Below are 25,677 nucleotides of genomic sequence, written 5' to 3'. Positions count from 1 at the left end.
TGCAAGAATGTATTTCTATTTCAGATGGTAGATTTCAAAACACAAAGCACAAAATTAGATTTTTTTTAACCTCAGAATGTACCTAGATACTCACCTGTACACATATTAGTAAAGCTGATAGAAATACTACACATACTAGTAAAACAGAGTGATGTGCTTGGCCCATATTGTGACTCTGTTATACTGATGAGATAGAACTATTAATAGTCATGTATGTGATCACATGATACACATGCACTTTTTGGTTAATGCCTGAGATAATGTTGAAGTAGGTATTCTGCTATTTGACCCTTCAGAGGCTAAGACCAAAGCCTCAAAAGGTGTTACTCTGTCAGCTAACTTTTTGCCTTATGTGATGAAGCCCAAATTGCATTGCAGGCCTGTTCCTGAACTGTGGGGTACAAAGCCCATATTGGGTAGGGGTAGATGCCAAAATAAAATCTTAGTCCTATTAAAAGGAAGAAGAGAGTGAATAGGTGCTAGGTGGGCGACCCTCAGAGTTCACTCTATCACCCTTCAGGCTTTCCTTGTGCGTTCTCCCACTACTCACCACTCTCTGGCTACCCTAGCCATCTTTGTATTATGAATCCAGCATTTTTTTTTTCCTCTACAGTATTTCAGAAGCTCATACCATGTAGAGTAAGATGCTCAAATAATATTTTCCTTTCCTTTAAGAGGGCAAAGCAAGGGTGTAGAAAGCCACCACGTGAGTGGAAAATGTTCTTGGAGTGGGAATCACATCAGTTCTGTGATGATGGAAATATTCTGTACTGTACTATCCAAAGCAGTAGCCACGAGCCACCTGTGGCAATTGAGCCCTTAAAGTGTGGCCACTGCAACTGAGAAACTAAATTTTTAATTTTATTTCCCTTTAATTTAAGTGTAATAGCCATGTGTGGCTCATGGCTACTGTATTGGACTATGCAGGACAACACTGTCACTCCCCAGTTCAAGAACCTGGATACATCCCTCTACCTCTTCTAACTGAGACTACTTATCTTATAAGGGAGAATTATACCTCCCTGCCTTCTTCATAGACTTGAGAACCAAATATGATTGTAGTTGTAAAACCTCTTTGGAAATCATCAATCGAAAATGTGAAATGACATTATCAATATTATGGCAGTCTATCTTTTTTTCGTAGCAAAGCTGAAAGCAACCACTTTTTGTTGATCTCAGTCCTATTACTTCTCCTGTTCTACTGCTGATTCTTTAGGCAGGGGTAAACCTAGAGGCTATTGAGTGAATAGGGAGTGGAAGCATAATTAGAGTCAGTATTGTTGAACCGTTTTAGTTCTTAAGAAGGTTTACTAGTGAAAATTGAAGACGAAGTTTTTAAGTGAAAACTTCATTTATAAAAATAGTATGTGGCCTTAATTTTTTTAAAAGGGGAGTCAAAATAGAAAGTTACGAAGAGGAAAGTAAAAATCACACAAAAATCTCACCACCCAGAATAGCCATCGACAATGTTTTGGTGTAGCCTTCCAGATTTTTTTTTTTTTTGGGGGGTGCGTGTGTCTCTTTTTAGAAACATGAATATGTTGCCTTAACCTGCATTTTTCATTTTAAAGCTGTATTGTTGACATTTTTACATGTCAGTAGATATACATCTACTTTAAAATATCTATACATTTCTAATTATGAATATAATACAAAGTTATACAAAATTCCTAACTCAAGTGTTTCATAAACACAAAATTTATAAAGAGAAAGTTTCCCAGAAGTCATACCCCATTTGACATTATTATTTGGGACATGCACATCAATATTACTTTAAAATTTATTTTTATAAAACTTTATTACATTATACATTGTTTTTTTAGAGATAGGGTCTTGCCCTGTCATCCAGGCTGGAGTGCAGTGGCGTGATCATAGCTCACTGCAGCCTCAAGTTCCTGGGCTCAACCAATCCTCCTGCCTTAGTAACTCTGTAGTAACTGGGACTACAGGCATGTGCCACCATGCCCAGCTAATTTTTTAAAAATGTTTTACAGAGACATAGTCTTGCTATGTTCCCCAGGCTGGTCTGAACTCCTGGCCTGAAGTGATCCTCCTGTCTCAGCCTCCCAAAGGACTGGGATTACAGTTATGAGCCACTGCTCTCAGCCTCATACTGTTCTTAAACTTGATTTTGTCACTTATCAGCATATGTTTTATACAGGTATTTATTTTATATGTTACTTGTTGTGTTACATATAATAGAATATTTAATCAATTTACTGGTGAGCTGATACTAGTTTTTTGTTAATAAGGTTATCATTGTGCTGATAAATATCCATGTGTGCATATATATGTGTATATATATGGGTGTGTGTGTATATATGTATGTGTGTGTATGTATGTGTATATATAAAATATATTTCTTTCTTTCTTAATATAGATTCCTAGAAGTAAAATAAGAAGTCAAGAAGTCAAAATGTATGCAAATCAACCATTTTTATATTTATTGCTGGATCGACATATAGAAAAGTGGTGTTATTTCAACACAGAATGAGAGTTCTCCAGAATGGATATTGCCATATTCATTTGGAGGGGAAAAAAGCTTTACCATTGTTAATAGATTTTCTTCATGTTAATCCTAGACTAGAATGTCACTGAATGAGTTTGTGTATATGTCCTTACGAAATTACAGATCCTACACCTTGCCTGTAGGATCTTGATGAAACCCACTGCCTTTCCTTCCATTCTGTTTCAACTGGATCTGTAAGCCATTCTTGCCTCCTTTATTTCCATCTCTTCCATTCTCCTTAAAATAGGGGAAAATAAAGCTTGATGACTTTGGATTTTCTTAGCGTACCAGATAGAAAACATGATGATTTAGTGACTAATACACATAAGGCTAGTAGTCAGTATTATGAATTCCATTTGATTCATTCGACATTCCATTACTAATTTGGCAGGTTATTGTGCAGCTTTGAATAATTTTATATAAGCACACTTCTCTATTTTCTTCTTAGTCATTGGAGTTTGTTCTTTATGGATACTCAGTGTGATATGTAAGCTTTAGAATAAAAAGATAGTTGTCTACATGTTTGACTGGCTGTGTACTTTAAGTCAAGAGTCTTTCTTAGGCTCCAACTACACACACACATATTTTGGCTTAAATTTTGAATTTAAGAGGAATTCTTGTCCTTAAAGAGAAATAGAAATAGACTGGGCGTAGTGGCTCACGCCTGTAATCCCAGCACTTTGGGAGGACGAGGCGGGCAGATCACTTGAGGTCAGGAGTTTGAGACCAGCCTGACCAATATGATGAAACCCCATCTCTACTAAAAATACAAGAATTAGCCGGCCATGGTGGCAGGCACCTGTAGTCCCAGCTACTCAGTAGGCTGAGACAGGAGAATTGCTTGAACCCGGGAGGTGGAACTTGCAGTGAGCCAAGATCGCGCCACTGCACTCCAGCCTGGGCGACAGAGTGAGACTCCATCTCAAAAAAAAAAAAAAAAAAAAAAAAGAAATAGAAATAAAACAAATGACAGTGTAACTATGTTGAATACGAAAAACTTGTATATTGAAAGAAATAGTGATTTGGGTTAGGTAGAATCTTGGAGACTTTCCTAGAAGAAATTGGATACTTACCTGGATGTTGAAGTTGGTGAGATTTTGAAGTCTGAACACATAGAATGTGGAAGCACATTCTGAATGAGAGTGGGGAGAAGGTATGTAAGACACCTTGAGTGAAAGTTTGGGTGCCAGCAACATCTTGGAAATGGCACACAGCTTTGTCTGGTTGGGGTAGATCACCTTTGCTAAGAAAGAATGCAAGCATTTTATAGGAACCGATGGGAAGTGGGGGAGAGAAAAGGTGCCCCTTAAAGTGTATAAAGTACCTAAATATAAAGACTTGGAGGAAAAAACTGCATATTTCTAATCAAGAAAAATATCAGAAACCCCATTAATCCAGTGTGTAGCCAACTCCTAAGAGTCCTAAGTGACCCCTGTCCACTGAGGCACTGCTGGGATTAACTGTCTCGGAAACCTTGCAGTAACTTACGCTTTGCATCCCCTGTGTTCTCGGTTATCTCCCAGAATGTCATTCTATTTTATTGTTCTCATAGTGCTGCTTCTTCCTTCAGACCCACAACTCTCAGTCCAAGCTCCATTGTATCCCTGTCTTCCCAGCCTTAAACTGCCTTGTTCCTCTTTTCCTTCAAGGACCCTCACCTGGCAAAATCCTGGAACTATCAAATGGCTCATCTTAATTTGTCCCTACAGATCCAATATTGGGGCTGCCGAGACTTGCTGGAAAAAATGATACTACTGCACAGATGGGTATAAATAAATGTATAGTTGCTGACCTCACTCAGATCTTCAAATTTACGGACATTCGTTCTATGCTTCCCTAGACTCACTCTCTCTCTCTCTCTTATTTTGTGTAATGTCTCTTTCTTATCCTTTTCACTAATCTTCTGTTACTAGCCTACTCCCTGTCTCCTGCATCACCTTCCTGCCTCCCAGAGAAATACCCTGCAGACCTGAACTCCCACTTCCTCTGGCACATGTGAAGACCGCATCTTTATCCGTTCTTTCTTCCTTCCTTCCTGTTGCAATAGGAGATGGGGGCTTATCCTCTATTAGGCTAATCCTGCCTACCGTATCATGGGTCCTGTCTTTTTTCGCCCTCACAGGGACATTGATCTCTCAAATTATCTTTTTACTCTTTTGAATCTTCATCCTTGTCCTGTCTCCCAGATGCTTCCCTTCAGCATCCAAACTTTGTAGTAGACACCTGTTACTTTGTCTGACTAGTGCCCCTTTCTCCAATCTAGCCAAATGGTAACTCTGGGAGCTACAATTTAAATGCAGATGCTTCTTGACTTACAAAGGGGTTGTGTCTTTTTTTTTTTTTTTTTTTTTGAGACAGGGTCTCACTCTGTCACCCAAACTGGAGTGCAGTGGCACAACCATAGCTCACTGTAGTCTTGACCTCCCCAGGCTCAGGTGATTCTCTGATCTCAGCTTCCTGAGTAGCTGAGACTACAGCATGCAACCGTGCCTGGCTTATTTTTTCTATTTTTTGTAGAGGTGGGATTTTTGCCATGTTGCCCAGGCTGGTCTTGAACTCCTGGGCTCAAGCCATCTGTCTGCCTAGGTCTCCCAAAGCTCTGGGATTATAGGCGTGAACCACTGCGCCTGGCCTACAATGGGGTTACAGCCTGATAAACCCATCGTAAGTTGAAACTATTGTAAGTCAAAAATGCATTTAATACACCTAACCTACCAAACATCATAGCTCAGCCTAGCCTACCTTGAACATGTTTAGAACATTTGCATTAGCCTACAGTTGGTCAGAATCATCTTACACAAAGCCTATTTTATACTAAAGTGTTAAATATCTCCTGTAATTTATCAAATACCGTACTGAAAATGAAAAACAGAATGGTTTTATGGGTACTTGAAGTATGGTCGTTACTGAATGTGTATCACATTTGCACCATTGTGAAGTTAAAAAAATCAAACCATCATAAGTTGGGGACCATCTGCACAAGATATTCCTACCTTTTGGTCACTGTTGATTTGTCTAAGGATGGGCACTGACTCAAGCTGGATCAATCACAGTTCTTCCCCAGGACTTTATGTTTGAAATGAAGTCATCTTTCTCTTTTGGTGGCTGAAATTCAGAATGTGTATGTTTTGGAATTGTTGGGAGTCAAGTTCTGAGGATTGAAGAGTAGAAAAAAGTAGAGAAGAATGAGGGGAAAGAAAGATGGGAGAGTAAGAGAGGGAGAGAATAAGAGTGAATTATAGCCAAGAGGCAAAAACATTTCCTTAGTTCTTTACAAGCAGTGATTCCTAACCTTTTTTATGTCATGACACACATAGCAAATGGTAATATCAATACTGCCCATTGAAGGAGATGGACAAGGCTGTGATTATGGCTGGCGGACACACCTGTAATCTGAACACAGGTTAAAAAGCTGTACTCTGCAGTGTTCTGAGAGGTCATACTTGTAAATCATTCCCATGTTGGGAAATGCTCTCTTCCAGAATCTGATTCTAGTTATCTTGGTCCTAACCACCGGGTCCTATGAGATACCCATGCAACCTTCCTTTAGATGCCACTTCCTCCAGGCTGCTTCCTGAACTCCTCAGATGCCTCTCCTGTGTGCTCCAGTAACACCCTGGGCCTTTTGCTGTAATTATCTAATTATTTATCTGTATAATCTGTTGTACATGAACCCCAGGAAGATAAGAAGTAGTTTTTTTCATCTTTTCATCTGTCTTTTCATCTTTATAGCCCTAGTGCCTCCAGTAGGGTAAACATCTCCTGAATGAAGGAATTATGCTCTGCCCACATAAAAAGATGAACAAGAAAATTGTAATTGAAACAAGATCTTTTGTGTAAATATTCTTTCTTTCTGAAAGGAGACAGCTTTGAATGGCAGCCCTGGAAAGGAAAGTGCGTGAGAACTATGTCTTTTTGGCATTATCTATCTAGTAGTTTTGTCAGACCATCAAATCTTCAGTTTCTCAAATTTTGCCTTGAATTAAATATCTCACTATTCATGTTATAAAATAAGACTCAATCCATTTTCGGAATAACAAATCCCCTGTGGAAAAAATGCATTAAAAATCCTGAGAGTAAATACAGGCCTAAAAATATGAGCAGTATCTCTGTTTTGTCGACTCACAGAATTATGTGTCCTGTCTTGTTTGTACTGAAGGGGTTGAGGAGGATTAATCTCTTCCTATAGGGTGAGCTTCCTTCCCCATACTTTCCTTCATCCTCTGCCTTTCTCTGGAATTGCCCCTTACCTTCAACTTGCTGTCCATATTCCAGCTCACAGTGTTTCCAGGTTCACAGCCTCACTTCACTATGGTGTGAGAGAATCCAAACTCAAACTGATTCAGTAAAGCCACACGCAAGTACTCCTCACTTAGTCTGGCCCAATTTAAAAGCACTTAAATTCTCTGCCAGGGTCTTTTCCACACCTTTGGTTCTTAGGCCCTGCCACTATAGTTTATAATTATTTTGATAAGCCTCCAGCTCGTTTTGAATTCAGGTTGAAGTTTTTTCTTTATTCACGTCTTGGCTCTTGGAAAAATAAGGTTCTTTCTTCCTTGGGACCAAAGTATACCTCTGTTTAACACTGAATTAACAAATTGTCCATATCGTTCTCTCCAACAGCTTAGCCTACCTTCTTGGCTCAGACTTAGTCCTTTTTGCTTTCACTTTCCTTTAGTTTTTGACATTTCCTATACTTTGAGATAAACTATTAAGGTGTTCCTAATCTGCCTGTTTTTCTTGGTTTTTGTTTTGCTAACAACTTACATTATTCTTGCAAAAATACATGATGGAAGGAGACATGGCTGAACAGCAATTGTTTAAAAGCCTTAGGGAAAATTATATGTAATCAAGTTGTAATTCTTCATATATTAAGCATTTAGTGTACTTCCAAATAAAATCACAATTGGATTAGAGTTTGGTGTATAGGAGGGAAGTTGACTAAACAATTTCAAAGTTTATGTGGAAACTAAATATGTGAAAGTAGCGTTGAAAAGTTGGAAGAAGAAGAAGAAGAGTATTGAGTCAGTTCTTAATATTCCTCATAGTCCCCTAAGTGGGCTCCTTGACTGAACTCCTGACTTCCTCTTGTAAATTATTTTTATTTTCTTATAGATAAAGTGATCTTTCTAAAATGCCTGTCTGAACACTTTGCCCCCTGATGAAGCCCTTCAGTGGCTTACCTTGCTGTCAAGATAAAGCACAAACTCATTTTTAAGGTCTTTAATATCCTGTGTGATCTCGCCCTTAATACTTCTCCAGCCTGAACTCTTGCCTATACTTTTCCCATCTGTCTGTTTACTTGTCTCCATCTTCTCACTAGTCTGCAAGCACCGTAAAAATAGTGACTAGATATGTCTTATTCCCTATTTTATCCCTACAATCTGATGTGATACAGGTGCTTCGTAAATATTGGTCAAACGAAATAATTATAAGGCTACAAGAATGGAACAATATGATAATGTTGTAGGAATAGACAACCCAAATCGATGGAACTGAAAAGACAGTCCAGAAGCAGACTATCTCGTGTCTAAAAATTTAATAAATGATAAAGTATACATCATAAATCCAAAGAGGAAAAGAATATTTATTTGATAAACGGTATTGCCAGAACTGGTTATTAATTTGGAAAAAGATAAGAGTTGGAGATGAGACCAGTATATTAATAGTACCCCCCAAAGAGTTGCTAAGGCATTAAAGAGTTGATTTTTTTAATTTTAAGAATATAGTTTGATGTGAATATTTATAGGGAAATACTTATATTTATAGGTAATATTGTAGGGAAAAGATATTTCTAAGCTTGGGTGTGATCACAGATTCAACTACATAAAAATTTGAAAAGTACAAAGAATACTACATCTTGGGAAATGATTGCAGTAAATATAAAAATAAAAATGTAATAAAGTATTATATGAAAAGAAAAGCACAATACCGTAGTGAACAAGAAAAACTCCAAAAAGCCCCGATAAATACATACACAAAATGAAGACCATTTATGAAAATGAGAATATAAATGACTAAACAAAAATAATTTCAATATTACTAGTAATCACTGAGCTAAACATTAAAACAATGAAATACAAATGTTTTGTCCTATCAGACTGATAAAGAAGAGGGGGAAAAGCCAGAGTTGGTGAGGACATGGTGAACTGGTATTATGATGCATTATTGGGCACCAGTATCAACTGATAGAATTTTTCTGAACCAGTTTGGCTTTGTCTGCATCAATACCAAATGGTCATATACATTAATTGAGTAATTCGACTTCTGTGAGTATAGATGAAGGAAACATTTTAGATACAAATAAAGCTTTAAAAATTGGTTATCAGTGTTTAATTAAAGCAAAAATTAGAAATAGTCTATTTGTGCCCACCTATGGATGCAAAAAGAAAGAAAAAAAAATACTCTAAATGTCCAACAGTAGGAGAATCATTAAAGGGTGGTTAGATCTAATTGAATAATACATAGCCACTAACAATGAACATGAGCCACAGTCTGGGAAAAGATTTTTGTTGTATATTATCATGAGTCCTATATAATATAAGATTTGACAAAGTACTCATAGCTAGAACATTTAAAGAACTACTAAAAGAAAGAAAAAAAAAAGGCAGGCACTTTGAAAAGAAGATAACCAAATGACCAATAAACATTTTAAAAAGTCCACAACATCATTGCACATCAAGAAAATGGGAGCTGAAACTACAATGAGATAATACCACACACTTATCAGAATGGCTAAAATTTTAAAAACTGACAAAAATCAAATATTGGTGAGGATTCAGAATGAACCATTTAAAAAAAAGGAAAACATACTGATGAGGATATGAAGCAACTGGAACTCGTATACATTGCTGGGAAACATGTAAATTACTTCAGCCAATTTGGAAAACTGGCAGTATCTCCTCAGGCTAACTCTATACCTATCCTTTGACCTAGCGATTTAACTCCTAGGTATATACTCAGGAGAAGAGTTCTTGTCTACCAAGAGACTTTAAAAAGTGTAAAAAGAGTAGCTTCAGTCAAACTAAACCAAAACTGAAAATAATCCAAATGTTCATAAACAGGAGAATGGCTTAACTGTGGTATAATCTAATGTAATAATTAGTGTAATTGTATGATGTCATTATGTAACTATAATAGTTAATATAATTAAATTGTGGTATATTCCTCTATAGAATACTGTATAGTAATAATGAAATAACAAATTAGTGACACACACAAAAACATGAATGATTCTCACAAACACTATGTTGAACAAAGGAAGATAGACCAAAAGAGTACATACTAAATGATTCCACTGATTTGATGGAAGAGCAGGCAAATTGACTGGTGATTGATCATCATAGAAGGCAGAATAGTGGTTACCCCTGGGTGGGAGAATTAACTGGGAATGGAGCAGAAGAGAACCCTCTGGTGTGATCGAAATATTCTATATATTGATCTCTAAGGGGGTTACATAGTTCTATCCATGTGTCCAAATTGAGCAAACTGTGCCCTTTATGTGCTCTTTTACATTCCTTACTGATAAACTGAGGGAAAAATAACACATGGCCTTGAGCAAGTCACTTAATTTTCCTAAGCTCCCGTATGCTCTTCTCTAAATCACAAATACACTTGCAGGATTGTTAGAATAGCATATGGTTAATGGATAAAAATGGCAGTTACTGTCAACTAGAAATACTTAAAAATATTATATGTGCAATATGTATAAATTGTGAATATATCATATGGTTGGAGGAATGTAAAACCAAACTCCCTTTGCATTAAAATATTAATTTACCAAACTATATGCGGTGGTTTAGATGTCTTTGGTTAATGAGGTTTTTCTTCCTATTTTTAGCTTACAAAAATATGAATGAGCATTATACTCATAATGAAAGCAAATAAATCTTATTTTAAACATTTAAAAGTCATTTTCAGTCCATAGTGAGTGCAGTGTGAACCAACAGTTAGTGTAAACCCCCAAATCTTAATTCTCTTTTAGGTTAGATTTATTGAAGAGTTGTGACTACAACAAAGGAAATAATATTCACTTGGTTTTAGATGCCACTGTTCTAAAGGGATATAAATAATCTAGGATGAGTTCAGAAGAAGCATGACCAGGTGGTAAAGAGATGTGAGGTTATGATATGTGAAAAAAGCTGAAAGACCTACTTATGCTTGTCTGGGAGAAGAAAGACCCCGAAGGACTTGATGTCTACTTTCAAATTAGAAGGCATCCATGTGAACAAGAGTAGGTTATGTTCTCTGTGATCTCAAGCAGAACCAGTAACAGTAGGTAGAGGTTATGCCAGGGAACCCATTTCAGGGCCGTTTAAGAAAGCTCGTTGTGACAATGCATTTATTCAAGTTGTTTATGGAATGCTTTTCTGTTGCAGGCCCTCTACTAAGCGTAGAGTATCCAAAAATAACTAAGTCATGATCCTTTCAGTAGTGACCAAGGAAGCTAAGCAAATGATAACAGATCATGTTTTTCAGTGCTGTGACAGAAGTATAACAAATGTTATGGGAGCTTAGAGGAGGGAAATGTGCTCTTGTGTAGGGAATAGGAGAGAACTTCACAAAAGAGGTAACATTTTAGTTGAGTATTGAGTAATGGATTAATGGGTATTTGCCAAGCAGCCAGGCAGGGTATGGTATCTGGCAAAACAAACAAATAAACACAAAACCAAAAAGAAAAACCCCAAAAGAAAGCAAAACCGAAAACCAGAGCTGTGTTTCTACCTGTCAAGGCATGTTGGGGACCAGACTGTACAGGACCTTGAATGTCCTTTTGTAGGCAATGGGAAACTGTTGAAGAAAAGTGGTTTTTTTGCTTGTTTGTTTTTGTTTTCTCGCTCTGTCGCCAGGCTGGAATGCAGTGGCGCGATCTCAGCTCACCGCAACCTCTGCCTCCCAGGTTCAAGTGATTCTCCTGCCCCAGTCTCCCAAGTAGCTGGGACTACAGGGGTATGCCACCATGCCTGGCTAATTTTTGTGTTTTTAGTAAAGACAGAGTTTCACCATGTTGGCTGGGATGGTCTTGATCTTTTGCCCTTGTGATCTGCCCGGCTTGGCCTTCCAAAGTGCTGGGATTAAAGGTGTGAGCCACCGTGACCAGTCAAAAAATGTTTAAGAAAGGTAATACTGTTTGTTTTGGGACAGGTAACTCCAGCTAAGGTGTAAAGATAGATTGGAGCAGGAGAGCCTGTGGTGAGATCCTAGTTTGGAGAATGCTGCAGTTCTCAGGTGGCAGATAATGTAGGATGAGGAACTGGATGATAGTGGAATTGGAAAGTTGGACTGCATTTGGAACATTCCTCAGATAGACTTAAGAGGTCTTGATGACAAATTGGGTAATTGTTTTGGAAGGTGAGGGAGAAGAAAGAATTGAAGATAATTCACATGTTGTTAGCTCGGAGAACTGGGGGCCAGGTGACTTGGCCTTACCCACAGGCACCTTTTGGTTATGGTTATGGAGCAGGGGAGTAGACACCTTCACTTTGATTGCAAGCTCCACGAGGACAGGTATCATATCTACTTGTTCTTTTCTGGTTTTCCAGTGACTGGAATAATGAATGAATGAGCAATTTGTTATCCCTCCCAAAGTATTCTACTAATTTTATGACAATTCTGGGACTTCTGTCTGTTGTACTTAATTAATATTGATCAGGCTAAACATAATATCAGGTGTTATTAAATTTTGGAGAAATTCATTTATTCGGCAAACATCTGTTGGGCGCCTACAATATGCTGAGCACCATCCTTGTCTTGACAGGTAAAATAGTAAGCAAAACAGACAAAAATGCATGCCTTCATGGAGTTTTAATTCTAGTAGGAGGAGACAGACTGAAAATAATAATAAAGAAGCAAAGTATATAGTGCATTAGATGGTGATAAATGCTGTGGAGAAAAAGCACAATGTGGAGAGAGGGAGTGTTGGGAGGTGTAGTTGGGGGTCTTACATAGAACGGCCCGGGAAGGCCTCACTGAGAAGGTGGCATTTGAAGAAAGACTTGAAGGAAGTGAGCCATGCAGACAGCTAGGAGGAGAGACTTCCAGGAAGAGGGAACAGCAGATGCAGAGACCTGTTGATGGGAACTTGTGTGGTGTGTTCAGAGGAGCAAGGAGGTAGCCAGTAAGGCTGGAGTGAAGTGTGTGTGAAGAGGAGAGCAGAAGGACCTCCTGTCAGAGCTGTGGGCGGATCAGGGTTAGGAAGGCCAGGAAGGCCAGAAAGGCTGATAGAAAGACTTGACATTTTTCCAAGCTGGATGCCATTGGAGAGTTTGAGCAGAGGAATGGCATGATGTGACTTACATGTTAACAGAATTACTCTGGCTGCTGTTTTAAGAATAAATTGAAGGGAAATGTAGGGGCAGAGGAAGGGAAACCATTTGGCTAAGAAGCTATACAGTAATGCAGGTGGGAGAGGTGATGGTGACTTGGACCTGGATGATCGCAGCAGAGGTGGTGAGAAGTAGTCAGACTCAAAAAGATATGCTTTGAAGATAGATGGATTCTGGTTATACTTTGAAGATAGATGGATTCTCGATATACTTTGAAGATGGGTGGCTTCTGTATGTACTTTGGAGATAAACAGGTTCTAGATATGCTTTGAAGATAGATAGATTCTGGACATACTTTACTGACAGATGAGACATGGGGTATAGCGAGCAGGAAGAGCAGGTGGAGGACACTATCAGGGGCTCAGTGTTAACATGCTGCGTTGAAAGTGGCCACTAGACATCCAAGTAGAAATGCTAAGCAGGCAAGTGGATGTACAGTTCTGAGATTTGGGATAGAAGTTCAAGCTGGAAATATAAATTAATTCTTAGGGAGCTTGTTACTGTGAGCATAGTTTATGATTTGAGCACCCGAGACTCAGGGGAATACCATATACAACACCACTTTAAAATAATCTAAAAGTCCCTTGGGAGAAATTTCTGATTGTTTTGTAGGCATAAAAACATTTTATAGATCAGATAAATTAAGCTGTCAACTTGTATCAAAGTTAAAAGTTCTTAGTTCTTTGTATGTTAAAGAACAGTAGATTCTTAAATCATATATAACTTCTATTCTTTACATTTACTTTTCCTTTAAAAATAAAGCATGCCTTTTTCTCACGTCAATAAAATTGGTGAAATTCACCGTTTTAATGCAGCTGCTTTTACTCATAACACCTAATTTTTTCTTAGCTTTGTCTTCTCATTTATGTGTGTTCACAGATGGCAAGTTAATTTTAACAAAAGCAAATAGATAATTAGGAAATAATGCGGACTACACCAGACTTAATCTCTGACTTGTGGAATAATAACTATAAGAAGATTGGGAGCTATAATCATATTAAAGCTTTTTAAATAAATACTTAGTAATATATAACTAATGATATTCTATTATATACCATTACTTTGAAAACCCTGAATACTACTTACTTTGGTAAGAAATTATGGAAAGCGCCGCTCTCCCCACCCCGCCCCCCGCCGCTCTTTTTTGAGATAGAGTCTTGCTCTGTCGCCCAGGCTCGAATGCAGTGGCCCAATCTCAGGTCACTGCAAGCTCCACCTCCCAGGTTCAAGTGATTCTCTTGCCTCAGCCTTCCGAGCAGCTGGGACTACAGGTGCCCGCCACCATGCCTGGCTAATTTTTGTATTTTTGGTATAGACAGGGTTTCACCATGTTGGCCAGGCTGGTCTCAAACTCCTCACCTCAAGTGATCTGCCTGCATTGGCCTCCCAAAGTGCTGGAATCATAGGCATGAGCCTCCACGCCTGGCGGAAAATAGCCATCTTGATGCAGGGTTTGAAATGAGGATTTGTTTTTAGTTTTTAGTTACTGAAATTTATTCTTCTTCTTTTAATATTTAGTCTTACATACATGATTGATTACCATCTATTAAGTGTATATTGTGGAGAGCATTTGACCACGGCTAGCAGGTTGGAGCAGTTGCCCCAGACACCATCTGAAAGAGATAAATATAGAGATTGAGTTGATGGAAGAGTAGTACTTTGTTCATTATTTCTTCTAAGAAACGTTTATGGAAAGGCTACTGTGTTTCAGGCATTTCGTTTGATCTTATAGATGTTAGATTCAGAGTTATGTGTAGAGCAACAGAAGATAGTCCAGAAGACAGTGCTGTGATGGAGGAAAATAGGATCAAGACTCATTAGCAGGCAGCATCAGTAGATCCTGCTCAGCTCCACGTCACTGACTGGATGGTTGAAGCTAATACTTACGTGACACTGTGTCAAGCACAGTTTAGGCACTGAGCAACAATCCTACTGAGGTGGGTACCCTAATTTTCTCTATTTTTCTCTTGGGGAAATTGAGAGAGAAGTTTAACTTATTCAAGTTCACATAGCTATTAAGTGGTAAGTAGGGCCAGAATCTGAACCCAAGTAGGTTTTACATTTTTCAAGCATTGCCCTCAGGCAGTGTGCTGAATGGCGTATGTACATTCATTTAATGAATCCTTGTAACTCCACACGAAATCCCCCATTTCAGCCTGGGCAACATGGTGAAATCCTGTTTCTACAAAAAATACAAAAGAAAAAAGGAAAAACTTAGCCGGGTGTGGTGGTGCATGCCTGTAGTTCCAGCAGTGGAGTCAAGGGAGCTGAGGTGCGAGAGTTACCTGAGCCCAGGGAGGTTGAGGCTGCAGTGAGCCATGATTGTGCCACTGCACTCCAGTCTGGGCAGCAGAGCAAGACCCTGTCTCAAAGAAAGAAAAGAAAAAGAAGAGGAAAAAAGAAAATGTATCACTTCTTGGCCTTTCGGCAGAGACCTAGTGTATACATGACACTGCAGAATCCCAGTGAGATGATTACCGAGAATTACAGAGCTGAGCTGAGCTGAGGACCCAGGTGTGTTGGACTCCAAGGTTGGTTTCCCCTGCATTGCCTCACCTAGAAAAGTTAGGAGATGGTAAAAGATGCCTTGCTCTTATGTGTAATGACAACAGCATCCCTGGTTACCTGATCAGGCCATTCAAATCCCAGGAACTGAAAGCAGCAGATCACTGAGAACTTACCTAAATATTTAAGAATTATATGTAAACCTAAGTACAAACACCCCAGTATTTTAAGTATGTAGAAAAGTAATCTAATTCTCTGGGGCACAAATTGAGTTATTAAATGCAGTACAGTGGTTTTACAGCACACAATTCTAGTTATTTGTATTGCATCAATGATTAATTACATTGTTGTTTACCTTATTTATTTAGATTTGAGCATATGTTACTTTGTAAGTGATCCTAAGCCATCATTCTAAAAACAAATTAGTAGAAGCCCTGTGTTCACATTCCTCTTTAAACAGATATTTTAATTGGATTACTAAGTATCTCATTATCTGAAAGCACTTAATGCTCCATCAGCTTGGGGTTTCCTAAGCAATGTTCACAAATTAGTGAGAACAAAAGTGAAATAAATTCCATCTGTGAGGACTTACCTGTGTGCTATTAGTGATGGGTACTTTTCATACGTTTCTTGCAATAAAAACTCAGCGTGATCTAACACAGCAAAAAATAACAAAAAGCTATTTATTTCTTCTCCAAGTGAATATCATGTGCTTCAAAAAATGTTATTCTCTTTCTCAGCAGAATTTTGAAAGCCTTTTCTGATTAGATTAGCACTCTATTAAATTGCTGCTTAGTATTGTGTTGGCTTCTACTTTCTTAAGTTTGACAATATTCTGTTGATCACAAGTCAGTAATGTGTTTATGAAAACTTAATCTATCCCTGCTTTTTGCACTCATGTCAGTATTTTTTTTTTTTTTTTTTTTTTGAGACAGAGTCTTGCACTGTCACCCAGGCTGGAGTGCAGTGTCGCAGTCTCAGCTCACTGCAACCTCTGCCTTCTGGGTTCAAGCGATTCTCCTGCCTCAGCCTCCCGAGTAGCTGGGACTACAGGTGCATGCCACCACACTCGGCTATTTTAAGTAGAGACGGGGTTTCACTGTAACACAGGATGGTCTCCATCTCCTGACCTTGTGGTCTGCCCGCCTCGATCTCCCAAAGTGCTAGGATTACAGGCATGAGCCACTGCACATGTCAGTATTTTTAAAAAACCCTTTTTGTATAGAAAAATCAGAAAATGAGTATTAGGAAAAAGTTAAAAACCCAATTTTTCCATTTAGTGATAACCATTCTTAATATTGTGTGTTTATGTGCCCAGATATTTTTCTATTTATATAGGTTAGATAAATGCCTATATGATTTTAAAAAATAAAAATGGGTTCATACCACAAAGCAGTAAAACACTGTATCCTTCATTTACTACTGCGTTTTTAACATCTTATGTCAATAGATAATGTCTCTGCTGCATTCATTTTTGTCAGCTTCATGTTCTGCTGTATTTCAGAGCCTTCTGTCTACCCTGCTTGCAGTCATCCCACTTTAATCTAGGGACAGTAGCTCCTGGGGGTACTATGCTGTTACACATTTTTAGTATTTTCTTATATCCAATGATAATTGTGTGATAAATGCTATTTAAAGCATCCTGGCTGCTCTGAAGGTAGTGAGTTATCTGAGTTGATTGTTCAGTCACTTGCAGATCAAATTCCTTGTTCTACTCTTTACCCCCTTCTCACTGCTGCACTTGACTATTCGAAAAGGAGCATCCCACATATTTTCATCAGATGGAGAATTTTGCTCTAATGCTGAATATCTTGATTTAAATGTTATCACTTTCTCTGTTTACCTCAGTTATCCAGAGCACAAAGAGAATAAAGTAAAATTTATTTAATGGAACTAAAATATATATTGTAATAAATTAACTTTATTCATAAGAAGACTGTTGGCCGTACTAGGCCGGGCGCGGTGGCTCAAGCCTGTAATTCCAGCACTTTGGGAGGCTGAGACGGGCGGATCACGAGGTCAGGAGATCAAGACCATCCTGGCTAACACGGTGAAACCCCGTCTCTACTGAAAAATACAAAAAACTAGCTGGGCGAGGTGGTGGGCACCTGTAGTCCCAGCTACTCGGGGGGCTGAGGCAGGAGAATGGCGTAAACCCAGGAGGCGGAGCTTGCAGTGAGCTGAGATCTGGCCACTGCACGCCAGCCCAGGCGACAGAGCGAGACTCCGTCTCAAAAAAAAAAAAAAAGGAAGACTGTCTCATACCTTTTCTGGGAGCTCTTTTTTCCCCTAGCTTTAGGCAGTACTCTAGGGCTAAGCTTCAGTTACCTGGAAAATTTGATGTGAATTAAAATAAATTATTCTTAGAAGAGATGTCTATTTATTTGATTAGCCGTGAGTGGGTTGGAGAGACCGTTTTATGATAGGTCTCATGCTAGGCACTTCTCATTGCTGCTTCACAAAAATCCCAAAAGGCCTGTGGTCTAGTCTCTGTAGTATGTCTCTCGTTTCCTTATTAGTTTAAAAAACATGAAGCCGGGCTTGGTGGCTCACACCTGTAATCCCAGCACTGTGGGAGGCCGAGGTGGGCAGATACTTGAGGCCAGGAGTTCGAGCCTGGCCAACATGGCGAAACCCCGTCTCTACTAAAATACAGAAAAATTAGCTGCACTTGATGTCACACTTCTGTAGTCCCAGCTACTTGGGAGGCTGAGGCATGAGAATTGCTTGAACCCAGGAGGTGGAGGTTGCGGTGAGCCGAGATTGCGCCACTGCGCTCCAGCCTGGGTGACAGAGCAAGACTCTGTCTTCAAAAACAAAAACAGAAAAGACGAGAACAGCATGAGACTCAAGTTCCCACCCCTAGAAAGTAATTGAGCTGGGGTACAACCTCAGGTCTGGCTGCAAAGCCAGAGGTATGTGTATAAATTCAAAGTGCATAAAATAACTTTTAGCCACATGATTTTATCCATCCACTTGAAAATGACTGTGTCTGATGTTCTGATAAACATCTGTCCCAAAAGGTGGGGAAGTTAAGGAAAGCACCCTGAGAAGACCTTACTAAAAAATGCCCTTAACCTAAGTATCTAGTTCCCCTATTCTAATACTTTCTCAGCTCCTCCCTGTTAGATGACTCTTTTTTTGCTACTATTTCAAGATTTCATCTTAAAAGCAAATGTTTTGTAGTTTATTTTGGCACACACCATAGCATATTTTCTTTCTAGCATTTCCATTTTTGTTCCTAACTTATTTTCTCCTGTCTGTGTGGAATTGAGGCAGTGTAGCTCAGTGATGAAGTCCTCAGCATTGGAGTCAGACCCGAGGTCTGCCTTCTGACTGTCGCTTACTAATAGTGTGGCTTTAAGCAGGTTTACCCGACTTGTATGTGTGTGCCTCAGTTTCCATAGCAGGAATATAGTAGTCCGGCACCAACAGAACTGATATAACAGAATACAACACCATAGAGTGGCTCTGAAGTTTAAATGAGAAAAATGCACATCTAGTACCACCTTGCCTCTTAGCATGAAGCAGGCATTCAAAATAGGTTAGCTTTTCTACCCCTTTTAGCTCTTTAAATAATATGAAATAATTGATTTTGCCCACTGGCTTACATAGCATTTTCCCTCCCTCCCTCTGCATGTAGTAGCTTAGAGAGAACATTTAGAACCTGGCATACCTGCCCAGAGCCTGCTCATTCTCTGCTTGACTCATTCACTTACACACCTGTTTCCTGTCTTCTTTCTGATAGCATGGGAGAAAACAAACAGAATCCAATTTACTTACACAGAACAATGACCTCTTACCCAGCACCTTTCTGGAAAATAACGCCCGCCTTTAGTATCCCTGGCTTCCACGTCAGTTTCTTTCACTCATCCTTAACTTGAAGTGTTTTTCAGTGTGCTTTCAGCCTCTCCCATGCTCAGGTTTTGGTCTTTGCCCAGTATTTAGCGGTTTGTGATCATGTGCTTTTGCCATTGGTGTGGTTTTGACTTGGTAAGAGTTATTTCTTAATGCTTTGTAATGTTATCCCTATTTCTTTAGTGAAAACCTTGGTTTATAAGTAATGATAAGCATCATATTTTACTTGTAAATCAGATTTCTGAAAATATTTTTCTGCTTCAGTGAGAGCTGGATTTTTTTTCAAGATTGCTTTTTCCTCATTGCTTTGGCATAGAAGACAATTCCTTGTGTACATAGTCACTGACCATCTGTTTTGCGGGCTGTAGATTCTAGAGTTTGCCTTTAAACTTAATGATGTCTTTTTTTCTACTCTTTCCTTTTTGGGGGGTGTTCTTGTCAGTTGAATAGATTGGAGGTTTTAAAAATATAGAAATAAATACAGACTTGTTTTTTACAAAATGTTTATTAATTTTTTATTGTAGTAAAATATATGTAACGTAAAATTTACCATTTTAGCCATTTTTAAGTGTACAGTTCAGTATTTCTGTAGCATTAAGTACTTTCACATTGTTGTTCAGCTGTTACCACTACCCATTTCCAGAACTTTGTCATCATCTCAAACTTAAACTCTGTACCTATTGGTCAATAACCCCCATTCCTCCCTCTTCACAACACTGGTAACCAACATTATACTTTCTGCCTCTATGAATTTTTTCATTCCAGGTACTTCATATAAATGGAATCATACAATATTTGTCCTTTTATGACTGACTTAGTTCACTTATTACACTGTTCTCAAGGTTTATCCATGTTATAGCATGTGTCAGAATGTCTTTCCTTGTTTATCCTGAATAATATTCCATTGTGTGTTCATACCACATTTTGTTTCTCTGTTCATCCATTGATGGACATCTGGGGTGTTTCCACTTTTTGGCTATTATAAATAATGCTGCCATGAACTTTAGCGTGCAAATAAATTTCAGGCCTCTGCTTTCAGTTCTTTTGGGTGCATACCCAGGAATGGAATGCTAGATCATATGGTAAATCTATTTTTAATATTTTGAGGAACTACCATACTGTCTTTCACATTTGGTGGCAGCATTTTTCCTAATATACATTCCCATGTTTTACATTTTACATTCCCATGTTTCCTAATATGCTCATATAGCATTTTTAAAAAGTTAAAAAAAAAAGTATATGTTTTCAACTATCATTGTACCAGAATTTAGCTGGAAATTATGAAACAGCATGATAAATGCATTACCAAATGTTGCACTTCTTAAATATTTTCTCAAGATATTTTTATGTCCATTAAATTAGTTTACTATTAGTACTAGCTTGTCTTCTATTCAAATAGAAATTTTCTCCTATCACAAGAGTGTGGAAGATCCAGTGTCCACGGTCTTCTATATCAGGGCAGGATTTTTGCTGTGTGGTGTCACCTATATAAATTACATTGTGTTCAGTTTTATTAAATGTCAAGTTTTGTTAGATTTCAGATTTTAGTAACATAGAAATTACTGAAGGGATGCACAGTTTTCTGCAGATAAATTTTCAGGCCATGATTTACTCATTTGCAACTAAATATTTAAACTCCTATTCTTTTTAAAGTAGTAAGCTGGCTACTGTAAGAAAAGCATCTCTATGTATTTTTTCCACATAGGCCTTAAAAGCATTCATTCATTCATTCATTCATATCAACAAACTTTTGTTGACGTCCTGTATGCCAGGCTCTACCAAATGGGTGGGAATGGAGATGTTGATTGCAGATAGGTGAACAGGCAAGTCTTTATTAGACTTGTATGGTTAAGTTATGTGAAGGTGGAAGTACAGAATGCTTTGAGAGTAAATGGGATGGGGCAAGCTAACCAATAGTTGGAGAGGAAGGGAGAATGTATCATCAAGATCTCTAAAATACCTCAAAATTCTTCAGGAAATGTATTCTCCCTAGAATAGTTAACCCCCAGAATAAAGTAGTAATACACTTTTTTTTTTTTTAAGACATAGTTTCACTCTATCACCCAGGCTGGAATGCAGTGGCAACGTCATAGCTCACTGCAAGCTCAAACTCCTGGGCTGAGGCAATTCTCCTGCCTCAGCCTCCCAGTAACTGGGACTATAAGTGTGTGCCACAGCACCTGGCTAATTTTTATCTTATTTTTTTAATTTTTGGTAGAGATGAGATCTTGCTATATTGCCTGGGCTGGTCTTGAACTCCTGGGCTCAAGCAGTCTTCGTGCCTGGGTCTTCCAAAGTGCTGGGATTAGAGGCATGAGCTACCACACCTGGCTATGGTAAACATTTTTATAGCATTTTAATATCATATATCACTTGTGAAATGAGTATACTGTTAAGGAAGCAGCATTCGACTTCTGTCATGCCCAGCAATTAAAACTATCAGTAGTTTTAAAACCCTATGCATATGAGTATGTGACCTTGCTTAAAGAAAAATTGGGCCGGGTGCAGTGGTACACACCTGTAATCCCAGCAGTTTGGGAGGCCAAGGCGGATGGATCGCCTGAGCCCAAGAATTTGAGATCAGCCTGGGCAACATGGTGAAACCCTGCCTTTACAAAAAATACAAAGATTAACCAGGCGTGGTGGCACACGCCTGTAGTCCCAGCTATTCAGGAGGCTGAGGTGGGAGAATCACTTGAGCCTGAGAGGTTAAGGCTGCAGTGAGCTGTCATCATGCCCCCTGTACTCCAGCCTAGACAATGGAGCAAAACACTGTGTCAAATAAATAAATAAAATAAAAGGAAAAGAAAAGAAAAATCATCCTGAAATAAGAAATACCCTGTGTTTATAAAGTAATGTATTATGGAAACTTTTGTTGTGATAGTACGTAATTTCAGTTTGAAAATGTTCTACACCCAAACAAGCTCAACGACTATTTCTAATATCACATTTTCAAAAGGCCACAGCTGAGATAACAAAAATATGCTGCTATTCTTTAATATTTTCATTACTTTTAATTTGGCTTACTTTTTTATCCTTATTTTTTAATTACTAAAGAAAAACATGCAAGTAACAGTCAAACAATCAGAAGTAAATGAAGTAAAACATGAAATTTCCTCCCTTTCCTCTCCTCCACCAATTCTATTCCACAAAAGTAAACACTGCAGTTTAGTGTATCTCCTTCCAGAACATGCAAGCATTTGGACAACTAACTACTATAAGAGGAGGGAGGAAGGAAGAGCAGGAGAAGGCAAGGGAGAGAAATTGTGCATACACATACATACATCCAAATTAAAAAATAAAGAAAGTATGCCATAATAATGTTCTGTATATGGTTTGTTTTCCATTTACTAGAAATGGAAAGTTAGACCAGAGTACCAGCTCCAAAGAAAGAGGTCCTGGGTCAATTCTGAGCCATCACTTAGCAGCCAGGGAACCTCAGACAGTAATGCAGTCTTCTTCAATCCTAATTTTGTCATCTGTCAAATAGGGGTAATTATTTGCTCCTTAACAAGGTTGTGAGTATTAAATGAGATACTATGTGTAAAGTACTTGGGGGAAGTGGCTGGCACAGAACCCCAAGCTCTGGACAAACAGTAAGCTGTTAGTTTTACGGGTACTGTAACTAGGATACCTGACCCATTATGCTATGCTTTGCTGTGTGAAAGGACAAATATCTCTTTATTGTTCTTTACTTTGCAAAAATTGAACTTTAAAGCCAACTTTTCAAGTTCCAAAATGAAAGTTTATTAGTCTATTGAGTGCAGTTGCTTTGAATTTGTAAGTTCAATTTTGGGAGAATTAGTACCAACTTTCAGGGTTGTTTTGTTCCAAATGAATCTCCTGTGTTCAGCATATAATTTGATTCTACTTTGTGATCATTCTGAGAGTCTTGCTTTTAATGGTTTTATATGACAATTTATTGACATGACAGACATGTTTGGTCTCAGTTCTGTCTTTATGTAATTTTTCTGCCTTTAGTACTTTTTTTTAAGATTTTTGAAACAGAGTCTTGCTCTGTCTCCCAGGCTGGAACGCAGTGGTCCGATCTCGGCTCACTGCACGCTCCACCTCCCGGGTTCACGCCATTCTTCTGCCTCACCTCCCAAGCAGCTGGGACTACAGGTGCCTGCCACCATGCCTGGCTAATTTTTTGTATTTTTAGTAGAGACTAAAATACACTGTGTTAGCCAGGATGGTCTCGATCCCCTGACCTCGTGATCCGCCCTCCTCAGCCTCCCAAAGTGCTGGGATTACAGGCATGAGCCACCATTCCCGGCCTAGTACTTCTTAAATAGTTTCTGCATGATGTTCACTGTTTGTGTTGCCTTGCTTTGTGTTTTCCTTTTGATAATGTGAACACCTAACATTAGGTTTTTTTCCTAGTAGTTACTTTTACAACTATAACTTTACATTCCCTCTCTCCGTTTGATCACTCAATTTTTAATTACTTATATTACTATTACTGGTTTTCCTAGGTATATTTCGCCAAATCGGGGATATATATGACCAACCTATGGGCTTTCCAACCACCTGTGGCTTGATTTGCAAAGTTTAACTCAGTTTTAAGCACTATGCATGTTGTCTAGATTGAAATTCAGACTTAGCCACTTGCTAGTTGTGTAACCTTAAGCAAGTTACCCAAAGCTCACTATACCTCAGTTTCCTTCTCGTAAAATATTATGTATATGTAATGAATGCTGCAGAGGTTAGTAGTTGGGCTGATCTTCTAGCTGCATAGTGTCATCGGTGCCCTGACCCTGGGTGACCACTCACTTAGCTGTCCTTGGCTTATGACTTTGTGCTCATGCTTGTCTTGTGGTCATATGATAGTTACTCCACCTCCAACCTCTCATCAGCATTCTAGACAGGAAGAAGGAACAGGAGGAAAAGGGGTGCCTATACTGAGGAAGCAAAACTTTACTAGAAACCCTCAACTTACATCTCATTGACCAGAACTAAGTCACATGATCACCCCTTCCTGAATGTGGGAAATAAAACAAGAATATTTACCATGATAATTTTACCAGACCAAGTAAAAGTCATGGCTAAAACCACTAATTTTAAAATGCTGCCTGTGGTTGGCAGAATTATGCCTCACCATCACCGCTTTCAAAGGATGTCCATAGCCTAATCCCTGCATTCATATTTTGTCTCTTTCTTTCACTTTTTGAACAAAAATCCTACACTTATAAGTAAAGGGAGTTTTTCCCTGAGAAAACTTTTCCCCCCAATCCCTAGTATGGACGAGTTTGAATTTGGTAGTTTGAATTTGGTAGTTTGAATTTGGATCTGTCCTTGGAAATTCGGTTCAAATACAGGATTAGATCTCCCTGGATCCATAGAGAAGCTCCAGTCAAAGGTGTGTGTGTGTGTGTGTGTGTGTGTGTTATCTTCAGCTGACAAAGGTTGGCAGTTGTAGGGCACTTGGCCATCTCTTATTTCTTTACCACAAGGATTACTTCATCCCTATTTGTAATTCCTAAAAGTGAGTTATATTTTATGTACATATGTGTTTATTCATTTTTTAATTTTAGTTTGTTGGTATAAGAATATTCCCACAAGTTAAACAATGAAAGTGATGATTATACTAGACATATTAATGACTAATTTTGCCTACCCACCACCTACATCATTTTCCCCCCAGCTTGTTGGAGGTTTTATTGACAAACAAAAATTATATATGCTTGCAGCCAGTCATAAAAAAGAATGAGATCATGTCCCTTGCAGGGACATGGATGGAGCTGGAGGCCATTATCCATAGCAGACTAACACAAGAACAGAAAACCAAATACTACATGTTCTTACTTACAAGTGGGAGCTAAATGATGAGAACACATGGACACATAGAGGGGAATGCTAGACACTGGGGCCTATCAGAGGGTGGAAGATGAGAGGAGGGAGAGGATCAGGAAAAATAACTAATGGGTACAAAGCTTAATACCTGGGTGATGAAGTAATCTGTACAACATACCTCCAACACACAAGTTTACCTGTATAACAAACCTGCACATGTACCCCTCAACTTAAAATAAAAGTTAAAAAAAAAAAAGTAGGAAGAATGAACAGAAAGAATATACATATACTTAAAGTATACAATATGATGTTTTGATATATGTATACATTGTGAAATTATTACCACAGTCAAGCTAATTAATGTAGTCATCACCTTATATAGTTACTCTTTTGTGTGTATATGGTGAGAATATTCTTCTATAACTGAAAATTTCTACCCTTTGACCAGTATCTCTCCATGTCCCCCATCCCTTGACCATATATGACCTCATACGATCATAATCGTATGAGGTTATCACCTCATAACAACCATTCTTTCTTTTTCCATGAGTTCAACTTTTTAGATTCCATATTGTAAGTGAAATCATGTGGTATTTGTCTTTCTGTGTCTGGCTTATTTCACTTAGCATAATATCCTCCAGGTTCATTCATCATTCGTGTCACAAATGGCAGGATTTGTTTTTT

The 25,677-nt window shown here is 38.5% G+C and overlaps 1 protein-coding gene across 7 annotated transcripts in view; it reads left to right on the top strand.

Annotated features, from left to right (window-relative positions):
• MYO1D (myosin ID) overlaps positions 1 to 25,677 on the top strand; it is a 382,230-nt gene that overhangs the window by 29,173 nt on the left and 327,380 nt on the right. The gene's annotated exons all lie outside the window — the stretch shown is intronic.

The sequence above is a fragment of the Papio anubis genome, chromosome 17 (genome assembly GCF_008728515.1).
Source record: "Papio anubis isolate 15944 chromosome 17, Panubis1.0, whole genome shotgun sequence".
Classification (NCBI taxonomy): Eukaryota; Metazoa; Chordata; class Mammalia; order Primates; family Cercopithecidae; genus Papio; species Papio anubis.
This window is presented reverse-complemented; position numbering and strand designations above follow the sequence as displayed.